Below are 12615 nucleotides of genomic sequence, written 5' to 3' on the forward strand. Positions count from 1 at the left end.
TTTTCCTCAGATTTTCACCTGCCATATCAGTTCTGTTATACTCACAGACATCATTTGAATGGTTTTGGAAACTTTAAAGTGTGTTCTATCCAAATCTAACATTTATATGCATATCCTAGATTCTGGGCCTGAGTAACAGGCAGTTTACTTTGGGCACTCTTCTCATCCAGATGTCGAATCACTTCCCCTAAGCCATAAGAAGTTAAAATCTGTGTTCGAAGACTGATTTAAGCCTGTGAATCAATCACACAGCATCATCTGATCTGGGAATTTGCAGTGTGACAGGCTTTTATGAGAGACAATTGTCATCTAAAGCAGAATTGGTTTGGTTGTTTTCGTTCGAGGTTTGTACTGTAAGCCACATTGGTACTTGTGTTGATTCATTGACTTCGCTGTTTAAAGGAGGTAGAGATTGCACACATAAAAACACTCACCACGACGTGATTTGAACACGCAACCTTCTGATCTGGAGTCAGACGCGCTACCGTTGCGCCACGAGGTCTAGACAAAACGCGTCTTTGGAGGGGATGCCTAGTTCAGATTTCGTTGATTGTATCATTTGGAATGGAGGCCTGGATCTCTTGGGAAATGTATTATCTGACAATGCCCCCTCGTCAGCACGTGCCTCTGCCCGACAGGTTAGGTGTATGAAAATAAGTGAATGCAGAGCCCGAATAGCTCAGTCGGTAGAGCATCAGACTTTTAATCTGAGGGTCCAGGGTTCAAGTCCCTGTTCGGGCGCTGCTTTAATGTTCACCTTCCTTCACTAGGCAGTCTTTCCATACTTGTATTTGGTCAGATTTAAAAATGGCTTTACTGCGAAAGCATACCATGCGATTATCTGAGGACAGCGCCCCTCTTCCAAAAGCATACAAACATTTTCCAATCATATAGAGTCACGAAAGTCAGAAATAGCCATCAAATTAATCACTTACCTTTGAAGATTTTCATCTGGTTGCAGTCACAAGAGTCTCAGCTACACAATAAATGTTTGTTTTGTTCAATAAAGTCCCTCTTTATATCCCAAAAACTCAGTTTTGTTGGCGCGTTGTGTTCAGTAATCCACTGGCTCAAAGGCGGTCAAAACACGCAGACGAATACGTCCGAACAGTACCGGTAAAGTTTGTTGAAACATGTCAAACGATTTTTATAATTAATCTTCAGGTTGGCAATTGTCTAAATACTCGATAATATTTCAACCGGACAATAGCGTATTCAATAGAAAGGAAAAACAACGACGGGCACGCACTTGGTCATGTGCGCAAACCAGCACTGCATGCTTCCTCAGTCCACTGACAGAAGGTCTCATTCTTCTTCATTTTTCAGAAAACAATCCTGAAACAATGTCTAAAGACTGTTGACATCTAGTGGAAGCCATAGGAACTGCAATCTGGGTCCTAACCCATTAGAAACTCAATAGGCATTCAATTGAAAACTTCCCACATCAAAAAAAATCCCACTTCCCGGATGGATTTTCCTCAGATTTTCACCTGCCATATCAGTTCTGTTATACTCACAGACATCATTTGAATGGTTTTGGAAACTTTAAAGTGTGTTCTATCCAAATCTACCATTTATATGCATATCCTAGATTCTGGGCCTGAGTAACAGGCAGTTTACTTTGGGCACTCTTCTCATCCAGATGTCGAATCACTTCCCCTAAGCCATAAGAAGTTAAAATCTGTGTTCGAAGACTGATTTAAGCCTGTGAATCAATCACACAGCATCATCTGATCTGGGAATTTGCAGTGTGACAGGCTTTTATGAGAGACAATTGTCATCTAAAGCAGAATTGGTTTGGTTGTTTTCGTTCGAGGTTTGTACTGTAAGCCACATTGGTACTTGTGTTGATTCATTGACTTCGCTGTTTAAAGGAGGTAGAGATTGCACACATAAAAACACTCACCACGACGTGATTTGAACACGCAACCTTCTGATCTGGAGTCAGACGCGCTACCGTTGCGCCATAAGGTCTAGACAAAACGCGTCTTTGGAGGGGATGCCTAGTTCAGATTTCGTTGATTGTATCATTTGGAATGGAGGCCTGGATCTCTTGGGAAATGTATTATCTGACAATGCCCCCTCGTCAGCACGTGCCTCTGCCCGACAGGTTAGGTGTATGAAAATAAGTGAATGCAGAGCCCGAATAGCTCAGTCGGTAGAGCATCAGACTTTTAATCTGAGGGTCCAGGGTTCAAGTCCCTGTTCGGGCGCTGCTTTAATGTTCACCTTCCTTCACTAGGCAGTCTTTCCATACTTGTATTTGGTCAGATTTAAAAATGGCTTTACTGCGAAAGCATACCATGCGATTATCTGAGGACAGCGCCCCTCTTCCAAAAGCATACAAACATTTTCCAATCATATAGAGTCACGAAAGTCAGAAATAGCCATCAAATTAATCACTTACCTTTGAAGATTTTCATCTGGTTGCAGTCACAAGAGTCTCAGCTACACAATAAATGTTTGTTTTGTTCAATAAAGTCCCTCTTTATATCCCAAAAACTCAGTTTTGTTGGCGCGTTGTGTTCAGTAATCCACTGGCTCAAAGGCGGTCAAAACACGCAGACGAATACGTCCGAACAGTACCGGTAAAGTTTGTTGAAACATGTCAAACGATTTTTATAATTAATCTTCAGGTTGGCAATTGTCTAAATACTCGATAATATTTCAACCGGACAATAGCGTATTCAATAGAAAGGAAAAACAACGACGGGCACGCACTTGGTCATGTGCGCAAACCAGCACTGCATGCTTCCTCAGTCCACTGACAGAAGGTCTCATTCTTCTTCATTTTTCAGAAAACAATCCTGAAACAATGTCTAAAGACTGTTGACATCTAGTGGAAGCCATAGGAACTGCAATCTGGGTCCTAACCCATTAGAAACTCAATAGGCATTCAATTGAAAACTTCCCACGTCAAATAAAGTCCCACTTCCCGGATGGATTTTCCTCAGATTTTCACCTGCCATATCAGTTCTGTTATACTCACAGACATCATTTGAATGGTTTTGGAAACTTTAAAGTGTGTTCTATCCAAATCTACCATTTATATGCATATCCTAGATTCTGGGCCTGAGTAACAGGCAGTTTACTTTGGGCACTCTTCTCATCCAGATGTCGAATCACTTCCCCTAAGCCATAAGAAGTTAAAATCCGTGTTCGAAGACTGATTTAAGCCTGTCAATCAATCACACAGCATCATCTGATCTGGGAATTTGCAGTGTGACAGGCTTTTATGAGAGACAATTGTCATCTAAAGCAGAATTGGTTTGGTTGTTTTCGTTCGAGGTTTGTACTGTAAGCCACATTGGTACTTGTGTTGATTCATTGACTTCGCTGTTTAAAGGAGGTAGAGATTGCACACATAAAAACACTGACCACGACGTGATTTGAACACGCAACCTTCTGATCTGGAGTCAGACGCGCTACCGTTGCGCCACGAGGTCTAGACAAAACGCGTCTTTGGAGGGGATGCCTAGTTCAGATTTCGTTGATTGTATCATTTGGAATGGAGGCCTGGATCTCTTGGGAAATGTATTATCTGACAATGCCCCCTCGTCAGCACGTGCCTCTGCCCGACAGGTTAGGTGTATGAAAATAAGTAAATGCAGAGCCCGAATAGCTCAGTCGGTAGAGCATCAGACTTTTAATCTGAGGGTCCAGGGTTCAAGTCCCTGTTCGGGCGCTGCTTTAATGTTCACCTTCCTTCACTAGGCAGTCTTTCCATACTTGTATTTGGTCAGATTTAAAAATGGCTTTACTGCGAAAGCATACCATGCGATTATCTGAGGACAGCGCCCCTCTTCCAAAAGCATACAAACATTTTCCAATCATATAGAGTCACGAAAGTCAGAAATAGCCATCAAATTAATCACTTACCTTTGAAGATTTTCATCTGGTTGCAGTCACAAGAGTCTCAGCTACACAATAAATGTTTGTTTTGTTCAATAAAGTCCCTCTTTATATCCCAAAAACTCAGTTTTGTTGGCGCGTTGTGTTCAGTAATCCACTGGCTCAAAGGCGGTCAAAACACGCAGACGAATACGTCCGAACAGTACCGGTAAAGTTTGTTGAAACATGTCAAACGATTTTTATAATTAATCTTCAGGTTGGCAATTGTCTAAATACTCGATAATATTTCAACCGGACAATAGCGTATTCAATAGAAAGGAAAAACAACGACGGGCACGCACTTGGTCATGTGCGCAAACCAGCACTGCATGCTTCCTCAGTCCACTGACAGAAGGTCTCATTCTTCTTCATTTTTCAGAAAACAATCCTGAAACAATGTCTAAAGACTGTTGACATCTAGTGGAAGCCATAGGAACTGCAATCTGGGTCCTAACCCATTAGAAACTCAATAGGCATTCAATTGAAAACTTCCCACGTCAAATAAAGTCCCACTTCCCGGATGGATTTTCCTCAGATTTTCACCTGCCATATCAGTTCTGTTATACTCACAGACATCATTTGAACGGTTTTGGAAACTTTAAAGTGTTCTATCCAAATCTACCATTTATATGCATATCCTAGATTCTGGGCCTGAGTAACAGGCAGTTTACTTTGGGCACTCTTCTCATCCAGATGTCGAATCACTTCCCCTAAGCCATAAGAAGTTAAAATCCGTGTTCGAAGACTGATTTAAGCCTGTCAATCAATCACACAGCATCATCTGATCTGGGAATTTGCAGTGTGACAGGCTTTTATGAGAGACAATTGTCATCTAAAGCAGAATTGGTTTGGTTGTTTTCGTTCGAGGTTTGTACTGTAAGCCACATTGGTACTTGTGTTGATTCATTGACTTCGCTGTTTAAAAGAGGTAGAGATTGCACACATAAAAACACTCACCACGACGTGATTTGAACACGCAACCTTCTGATCTGGAGTCAGACGCGCTACCGTTGCGCCACGAGGTCTAGACAAAACGAGTCTTTGGAGGGGATGCCTAGTTCAGATTTCGTTGATTGTATCATTTGGAATGGAGGCCTGGATCTCTTGGGAAATGTATTATCTGACAATGCCCCCTCGTCAGCACGTGCCTCTGCCCGACAGGTTAGGTGTATGAAAATAAGTGAATGCAGAGCCCGAATAGCTCAGTCGGTAGAGCATCAGACTTTTAATCTGAGGGTCCAGGGTTCAAGTCCCTGTTCGGGCACTGCTTTAATGTTCACCTTCCTTCACTAGGCAGTCTTTCCATACTTGTATTTGGTCAGATTTAAAAATGGCTTTACTGCGAAAGCATACCATGCGATTATCTGAGGACAGCGCCCCTCTTCCAAAAGCATACAAACATTTTCCAATCATATAGAGTCACGAAAGTCAGAAATAGCCATCAAATTAATCACTTACCTTTGAAGATTTTCATCTGGTTGCAGTCACAAGAGTCTCAGCTACACAATAAATGTTTGTTTTGTTCAATAAAGTCCCTCTTTATATCCCAAAAACTCAGTTTTGTTGGCGCGTTGTGTTCAGTAATCCACTGGCTCAAGGGCGGTCAAAACACGCAGACGAATACGTCCGAACAGTACCGGTAAAGTTTGTTGAAACATGTCAAACGATTTTTATAATTAATCTTCAGGTTGGCAATTGTCTAAATACGCAATAATATTTCAACCGGACAATAGCGTATTCAATAGAAAGGAAAAACAACGACGGGCACGCACTTGGTCATGTGCGCAAACCAGCACTGCATGCTTCCTCAGTCCACTGACAGAAGGTCTCATTCTTCTTCATTTTTCAGAAAACAATCCTGAAACAATGTCTAAAGACTGTTGACATCTAGTGGAAGCCATAGGAACTGCAATCTGGGTCCTAACCCATTAGAAACTCAATAGGCATTCAATTGAAAACTTCCCACATCAAAAAAAATCCCACTTCCCGGATGGATTTTCCTCAGATTTTCACCTGCCATATCAGTTCTGTTATACTCACAGACATCATTTGAATGGTTTTGGAAACTTTAAAGTGTGTTCTATCCAAATCTACCATTTATATGCATATCCTAGATTCTGGGCCTGAGTAACAGGCAGTTTACTTTGGGCACTCTTCTCATCCAGATGTCGAATCACTTCCCCTAAGCCATAAGAAGTTAAAATCCGTGTTCGAAGACTGATTTAAGCCTGTGAATCAATCACACAGCATCATCTGATCTGGGAATTTGCAGTGTGACAGGCTTTTATGAGAGACAATTGTCATCTAAAGCAGAATTGGTTTGGTTGTTTTCGTTCGAGGTTTGTACTGTAAGCCACATTGGTACTTGTGTTGATTCATTGACTTCGCTGTTTAAAAGAGGTAGAGATTGCACACATAAAAACACTCACCACGACGTGATTTGAACACGCAACCTTCTGATCTGGAGTCAGACGCGCTACCGTTGCGCCATGAGGTCTAGACAAAACGCGTCTTTGGAGGGGATGCCTAGTTCAGATTTCGTTGATTGTATCATTTGGAATGGAGGCCTGGATCTCTTGGGAAATGTATTATCTGACAATGCCCCCTCGTCAGCACGTGCCTCTGCCCGACAGGTTAGGTGTATGAAAATAAGTGAATGCAGAGCCCGAATAGCTCAGTCGGTAGAGCATCAGACTTTTAATCTGAGGGTCCAGGGTTCAAGTCCCTGTTCGGGCACTGCTTTAATGTTCACCTTCCTTCACTAGGCAGTCTTTCCATACTTGTATTTGGTCAGATTTAAAAATGGCTTTACTGCGAAAGCATACCATGCGATTATCTGAGGACAGCGCCCCTCTTCCAAAAGCATACAAACATTTTCCAATCATATAGAGTCACGAAAGTCAGAAATAGCCATCAAATTAATCACTTACCTTTGAAGATTTTCATCTGGTTGCAGTCACAAGAGTCTCAGCTACACAATAAATGTTTGTTTTGTTCAATAAAGTCCCTCTTTATATCCCAAAAACTCAGTTTTGTTGGCGCGTTGTGTTCAGTAATCCACTGGCTCAAAGGCGGTCAAAACACGCAGACGAATACGTCCGAACAGTACCGGTAAAGTTTGTTGAAACATGTCAAACGATTTTTATAATTAATCTTCAGGTTGGCAATTGTCTAAATACGCAATAATATTTCAACCGGACAATAGCGTATTCAATAGAAAGGAAAAACAACGACGGGCACGCACTTGGTCATGTGCGCAAACCAGCACTGCATGCTTCCTCAGTCCACTGACAGAAGGTCTCATTCTTCTTCATTTTTCAGAAAACAATCCTGAAACAATGTCTAAAGACCGTTGACATCTAGTGGAAGCCATAGGAACTGCAATCTGGGTCCTAACCCATTAGAAACTCAATAGGCATTCAATTGAAAACTTCCCACATCAAAAAAAATCCCACTTCCCGGATGGATTTTCCTCAGATTTTCACCTGCCATATCAGTTCTGTTATACTCACAGACATCATTTGAATGGTTTTGGAAACTTTAAAGTGTGTTCTATCCACATCTACCATTTATATGCATATCCTAGATTCTGGGCCTGAGTAACAGGCAGTTTACTTTGGGCACTCTTCTCATCCAGATGTCGAATCACTTCCCCTAAGCCATATGAAGTTAAAATCTGTGTTCGAAGACTGATTTAAGCCTGTGAATCAATCACACAGCATCATCTGATCTGGGAATTTGCAGTGTGACAGGCTTTTATGAGAGACAATTGTCATCTAAAGCAGAATTGGTTTGGTTGTTTTCGTTCGAGGTTTGTACTGTAAGCCACATTGGTACTTGTGTTGATTCATTGACTTCGCTGTTTAAAAGAGGTAGAGATTGCACACATAAAAACACTCACCACGACGTGATTTGAACACGCAACCTTCTGATCTGGAGTCAGACGCGCTACCGTTGCGCCACGAGGTCTAGACAAAACGCGTCTTTGGAGGGGATGCCTAGTTCAGATTTCGTTGATTGTATCATTTGGAATGGAGGCCTGGATCTCTTGGGAAATGTATTATCTGACAATGCCCCCTCGTCAGCACGTGCCTCTGCCCGACAGGTTAGGTGTATGAAAATAAGTGAATGCAGAGCCCGAATAGCTCAGTCGGTAGAGCATCAGACTTTTAATCTGAGGGTCCAGGGTTCAAGTCCCTGTTCGGGCGCTGCTTTAATGTTCACCTTCCTTCACTAGGCAGTCTTTCCATACTTGTATTTGGTCAGATTTAAAAATGGCTTTACTGCGAAAGCATACCATGCGATTATCTGAGGACAGCGCCCCTCTTCCAAAAGCATACAAACATTTTCCAATCATATAGAGTCACGAAAGTCAGAAATAGCCATCAAATTAATCACTTACCTTTGAAGATTTTCATCTGGTTGCAGTCACAAGAGTCTCAGCTACACAATAAATGTTTGTTTTGTTCAATAAAGTCCCTCTTTATATCCCAAAAACTCAGTTTTGTTGGCGCGTTGTGTTCAGTAATCCACTGGCTCAAAGGCGGTCAAAACACGCAGACGAATACGTCCGAACAGTACCGGTAAAGTTTGTTGAAACATGTCAAACGATTTTTATAATTAATCTTCAGGTTGGCAATTGTCTAAATACGCAATAATATTTCAACCGGACAATAGCGTATTCAATAGAAAGGAAAAACAACGACGGGCACGCACTTGGTCATGTGCGCAAACCAGCACTGCATGCTTCCTCAGTCCACTGACAGAAGGTCTCATTCTTCTTCATTTTTCAGAAAACAATCCTGAAACAATGTCTAAAGACCGTTGACATCTAGTGGAAGCCATAGGAACTGCAATCTGGGTCCTAACCCATTAGAAACTCAATAGGCATTCAATTGAAAACTTCCCACATCAAAAAAAATCCCACTTCCCGGATGGATTTTCCTCAGATTTTCACCTGCCATATCAGTTCTGTTATACTCACAGACATCATTTGAATGGTTTTGGAAACTTTAAAGTGTGTTCTATCCACATCTACCATTTATATGCATATCCTAGATTCTGGGCCTGAGTAACAGGCAGTTTACTTTGGGCACTCTTCTCATCCAGATGTCGAATCACTTCCCCTAAGCCATATGAAGTTAAAATCTGTGTTCGAAGACTGATTTAAGCCTGTGAATCAATCACACAGCATCATCTGATCTGGGAATTTGCAGTGTGACAGGCTTTTATGAGAGACAATTGTCATCTAAAGCAGAATTGGTTTGGTTGTTTTCGTTCGAGGTTTGTACTGTAAGCCACATTGGTACTTGTGTTGATTCATTGACTTCGCTGTTTAAAAGAGGTAGAGATTGCACACATAAAAACACTCACCACGACGTGATTTGAACACGCAACCTTCTGATCTGGAGTCAGACGCGCTACCGTTGCGCCACGAGGTCTAGACAAAACGCGTCTTTGGAGGGGATGCCTAGTTCAGATTTCGTTGATTGTATCATTTGGAATGGAGGCCTGGATCTCTTGGGAAATGTATTATCTGACAATGCCCCCTCGTCAGCACGTGCCTCTGCCCGACAGGTTAGGTGTATGAAAATAAGTGAATGCAGAGCCCGAATAGCTCAGTCGGTAGAGCATCAGACTTTTAATCTGAGGGTCCAGGGTTCAAGTCCCTGTTCGGGCGCTGCTTTAATGTTCACCTTCCTTCACTAGGCAGTCTTTCCATACTTGTATTTGGTCAGATTTAAAAATGGCTTTACTGCGAAAGCATACCATGCGATTATCTGAGGACAGCGCCCCTCTTCCAAAAGCATACAAACATTTTCCAATCATATAGAGTCACGAAAGTCAGAAATAGCCATCAAATTAATCACTTACCTTTGAAGATTTTCATCTGGTTGCAGTCACAAGAGTCTCAGCTACACAATAAATGTTTGTTTTGTTCAATAAAGTCCCTCTTTATATCCCAAAAACTCAGTTTTGTTGGCGCGTTGTGTTCAGTAATCCACTGGCTCAAAGGCGGTCAAAACACGCAGACGAATACGTCCGAACAGTACCGGTAAAGTTTGTTGAAACATGTCAAACGATTTTTATAATTAATCTTCAGGTTGGCAATTGTCTAAATACTCGATAATATTTCAACCAGACAATAGCGTATTCAATAGAAAGGAAAAACAACGACGGGCACGCACTTGGTCATGTGCGCAAACCAGCACTGCATGCTTCCTCAGTCCACTGACAGAAGGTCTCATTCTTCTTCATTTTTCAGAAAACAATCCTGAAACAATGTCTAAAGACTGTTGACATCTAGTGGAAGCCATAGGAACTGCAATCTGGGTCCTAACCCATTAGAAACTCAATAGGCATTCAATTGAAAACTTCCCACATCAAAAAAAATCCCACTTCCCGGATGGATTTTCCTCAGATTTTCACCTGCCATATCAGTTCTGTTATACTCACAGACATAATTTGAATGGTTTTGGAAACTTTAAAGTGTGTTCTATCCAAATCTACCATTTATATGCATATCCTAGATTCTGGGCCTGAGTAACAGGCAGTTTACTTTGGGCACTCTTCTCATCCAGATGTCGAATCACTTCCCCTAAGCCATAAGAAGTTAAAATCTGTGTTCGAAGACTGATTTAAGCCTGTGAATCAATCACACAGCATCATCTGATCTGGGAATTTGCAGTGTGACAGGCTTTTATGAGAGACAATTGTCATCTAAAGCAGAATTGGTTTGGTTGTTTTCGTTCGAGCTTTGTACTGTAAGCCACATTGGTACTTGTGTTGATTCATTGACTTCGCTGTTTAAAGGAGGTAGAGATTGCACACATAAAAACACTGACCACGACGTGATTTGAACACGCAACCTTCTGATCTGGAGTCAGACGCGCTACCGTTGCGCCACGAGGTCTAGACAAAATGCGTCTTTGGAGGGGATGCCTAGTTCAGATTTCGTTGATTGTATCATTTGGAATGGAGGCCTGGATCTCTTGGGAAATGTATTATCTGACAATGCCCCCTCGTCAGCACGTGCCTCTGCCCGACAGGTTAGGTGTATGAAAATAAGTGAATGCAGAGCCCGAATAGCTCAGTCGGTAGAGCATCAGACTTTTAATCTGAGGGTCCAGGGTTCAAGTCCCTGTTCGGGCGCTGCTTTAATGTTCACCTTCCTTCACTAGGCAGTCTTTCCATACTTGTATTTGGTCAGATTTAAAAATGGCTTTACTGCGAAAGCATACCATGCGATTATCTGAGGACAGCGCCCCTCTTCCAAAAGCATACAAACATTTTCCAATCATATAGAGTCACGAAAGTCAGAAATAGCCATCAAATTAATCACTTACCTTTGAAGATTTTCATCTGGTTGCAGTCACAAGAGTCTCAGCTACACAATAAATGTTTGTTTTGTTCAATAAAGTCCCTCTTTATATCCCAAAAACTCAGTTTTGTTGGCGCGTTGTGTTCAGTAATCCACTGGCTCAAAGGCGGTCAAAACACGCAGACGAATACGTCCGAACAGTACCGGTAAAGTTTGTTGAAACATGTCAAACGATTTTTATAATTAATCTTCAGGTTGGCAATTGTCTAAATACGCAATAATATTTCAACCGGACAATAGCGTATTCAATAGAAAGGAAAAACAACGACGGGCACGCACTTGGTCATGTGCGCAAACCAGCACTGCATGCTTCCTCAGTCCACTGACAGAAGGTCTCATTCTTCTTCATTTTTCAGAAAACAATCCTGAAACAATGTCTAAAGACTGTTGACATCTAGTGGAAGCCATAGGAACTGCAATCTGGGTCCTAACCCATTAGAAACTCAATAGGCATTCAATTGAAAACTTCCCACATCAAAAAAAATCCCACTTCCCGGATGGATTTTCCTCAGATTTTCACCTGCCATATCAGTTCTGTTATACTCACAGACATCATTTGAATGGTTTTGGAAACTTTAAAGTGTGTTCTATCCACATCTACCATTTATATGCATATCCTAGATTCTGGGCCTGAGTAACAGGCAGTTTACTTTGGGCACTCTTCTCATCCAGATGTCGAATCACTTCCCCTAAGCCATAAGAAGTTAAAATCTGTGTTCGAAGACTGATTTAAGCCTGTGAATCAATCACACAGCATCATCTGATCTGGGAATTTGCAGTGTGACAGGCTTTTATGAGAGACAATTGTCATCTAAAGCAGAATTGGTTTGGTTGTTTTCGTTCGAGGTTTGTACTGTAAGCCACATTGGTACTTGTGTTGATTCATTGACTTCGCTGTTTAAAAGAGGTAGAGATTGCACACATAAAAACACTCACCACGACGTGATTTGAACACGCAACCTTCTGATCTGGAGTCAGACGCGCTACCGTTGCGCCACGAGGTCTAGACAAAACGCGTCTTTGGAGGGGATGCCTAGTTCAGATTTCGTTGATTGTATCATTTGGAATGGAGGCCTGGATCTCTTGGGAAATGTATTATCTGACAATGCCCCCTCGTCAGCACGTGCCTCTGCCCGACAGGTTAGGTGTATGAAAATAAGTGAATGCAGAGCCCGAATAGCTCAGTCGGTAGAGCATCAGACTTTTAATCTGAGGGTCCAGGGTTCAAGTCCCTGTTCGGGCACTGCTTTAATGTTCACCTTCCTTCACTAGGCAGTCTTTCCATACTTGTATTTGGTCAGATTTAAAAATGGCTTTACTGCGAAAGCATACCATGCGATTAT

The 12615-nt window shown here is 41.9% G+C and overlaps 16 non-coding genes across 16 annotated transcripts; 9 read left to right on the forward strand and 7 right to left on the reverse strand.

Moving 5' to 3' along the window:
• Positions 1–430: 430 nt before the first annotated feature.
• On the reverse strand, positions 431–502 carry trnaw-cca (transfer RNA tryptophan (anticodon CCA)). Its single transcript has one exon. It is a non-coding gene; the product is annotated as a tRNA-Trp (tRNA).
• Positions 503–668: 166 nt separating this feature from the next.
• Positions 669–741, forward strand: trnak-uuu (transfer RNA lysine (anticodon UUU)). Its single transcript has one exon. It is a non-coding gene; the product is annotated as a tRNA-Lys (tRNA).
• A 1399-nt stretch (positions 742–2140) lies between these two features.
• On the forward strand, positions 2141–2213 carry trnak-uuu (transfer RNA lysine (anticodon UUU)). The gene has a single exon. It is a non-coding gene; the product is annotated as a tRNA-Lys (tRNA).
• A 1161-nt stretch (positions 2214–3374) lies between these two features.
• Positions 3375–3446, reverse strand: trnaw-cca (transfer RNA tryptophan (anticodon CCA)). The gene has a single exon. It is a non-coding gene; the product is annotated as a tRNA-Trp (tRNA).
• A 166-nt stretch (positions 3447–3612) lies between these two features.
• trnak-uuu (transfer RNA lysine (anticodon UUU)) lies at positions 3613–3685 on the forward strand. Its single transcript has one exon. It is a non-coding gene; the product is annotated as a tRNA-Lys (tRNA).
• A 1159-nt stretch (positions 3686–4844) lies between these two features.
• trnaw-cca (transfer RNA tryptophan (anticodon CCA)) lies at positions 4845–4916 on the reverse strand. Its single transcript has one exon. It is a non-coding gene; the product is annotated as a tRNA-Trp (tRNA).
• A 166-nt stretch (positions 4917–5082) lies between these two features.
• Positions 5083–5155, forward strand: trnak-uuu (transfer RNA lysine (anticodon UUU)). Its single transcript has one exon. It is a non-coding gene; the product is annotated as a tRNA-Lys (tRNA).
• A 1399-nt stretch (positions 5156–6554) lies between these two features.
• On the forward strand, positions 6555–6627 carry trnak-uuu (transfer RNA lysine (anticodon UUU)). Its single transcript has one exon. It is a non-coding gene; the product is annotated as a tRNA-Lys (tRNA).
• A 1161-nt stretch (positions 6628–7788) lies between these two features.
• On the reverse strand, positions 7789–7860 carry trnaw-cca (transfer RNA tryptophan (anticodon CCA)). Its single transcript has one exon. It is a non-coding gene; the product is annotated as a tRNA-Trp (tRNA).
• A 166-nt stretch (positions 7861–8026) lies between these two features.
• On the forward strand, positions 8027–8099 carry trnak-uuu (transfer RNA lysine (anticodon UUU)). Its single transcript has one exon. It is a non-coding gene; the product is annotated as a tRNA-Lys (tRNA).
• A 1161-nt stretch (positions 8100–9260) lies between these two features.
• On the reverse strand, positions 9261–9332 carry trnaw-cca (transfer RNA tryptophan (anticodon CCA)). Its single transcript has one exon. It is a non-coding gene; the product is annotated as a tRNA-Trp (tRNA).
• A 166-nt stretch (positions 9333–9498) lies between these two features.
• Positions 9499–9571, forward strand: trnak-uuu (transfer RNA lysine (anticodon UUU)). Its single transcript has one exon. It is a non-coding gene; the product is annotated as a tRNA-Lys (tRNA).
• Positions 9572–10732: 1161 nt separating this feature from the next.
• On the reverse strand, positions 10733–10804 carry trnaw-cca (transfer RNA tryptophan (anticodon CCA)). The gene has a single exon. It is a non-coding gene; the product is annotated as a tRNA-Trp (tRNA).
• Positions 10805–10970: 166 nt separating this feature from the next.
• trnak-uuu (transfer RNA lysine (anticodon UUU)) lies at positions 10971–11043 on the forward strand. Its single transcript has one exon. It is a non-coding gene; the product is annotated as a tRNA-Lys (tRNA).
• Positions 11044–12204: 1161 nt separating this feature from the next.
• On the reverse strand, positions 12205–12276 carry trnaw-cca (transfer RNA tryptophan (anticodon CCA)). The gene has a single exon. It is a non-coding gene; the product is annotated as a tRNA-Trp (tRNA).
• A 166-nt stretch (positions 12277–12442) lies between these two features.
• trnak-uuu (transfer RNA lysine (anticodon UUU)) lies at positions 12443–12515 on the forward strand. The gene has a single exon. It is a non-coding gene; the product is annotated as a tRNA-Lys (tRNA).
• The last annotated feature ends 100 nt before the right edge of the window (positions 12516–12615 follow it).

This window comes from Salmo salar, chromosome 03 (assembly GCF_965601325.2).
Source record: "Salmo salar chromosome 03, fSalSal1, whole genome shotgun sequence".
Lineage (NCBI taxonomy): Eukaryota > Metazoa > Chordata > Actinopteri > Salmoniformes > Salmonidae > Salmo > Salmo salar.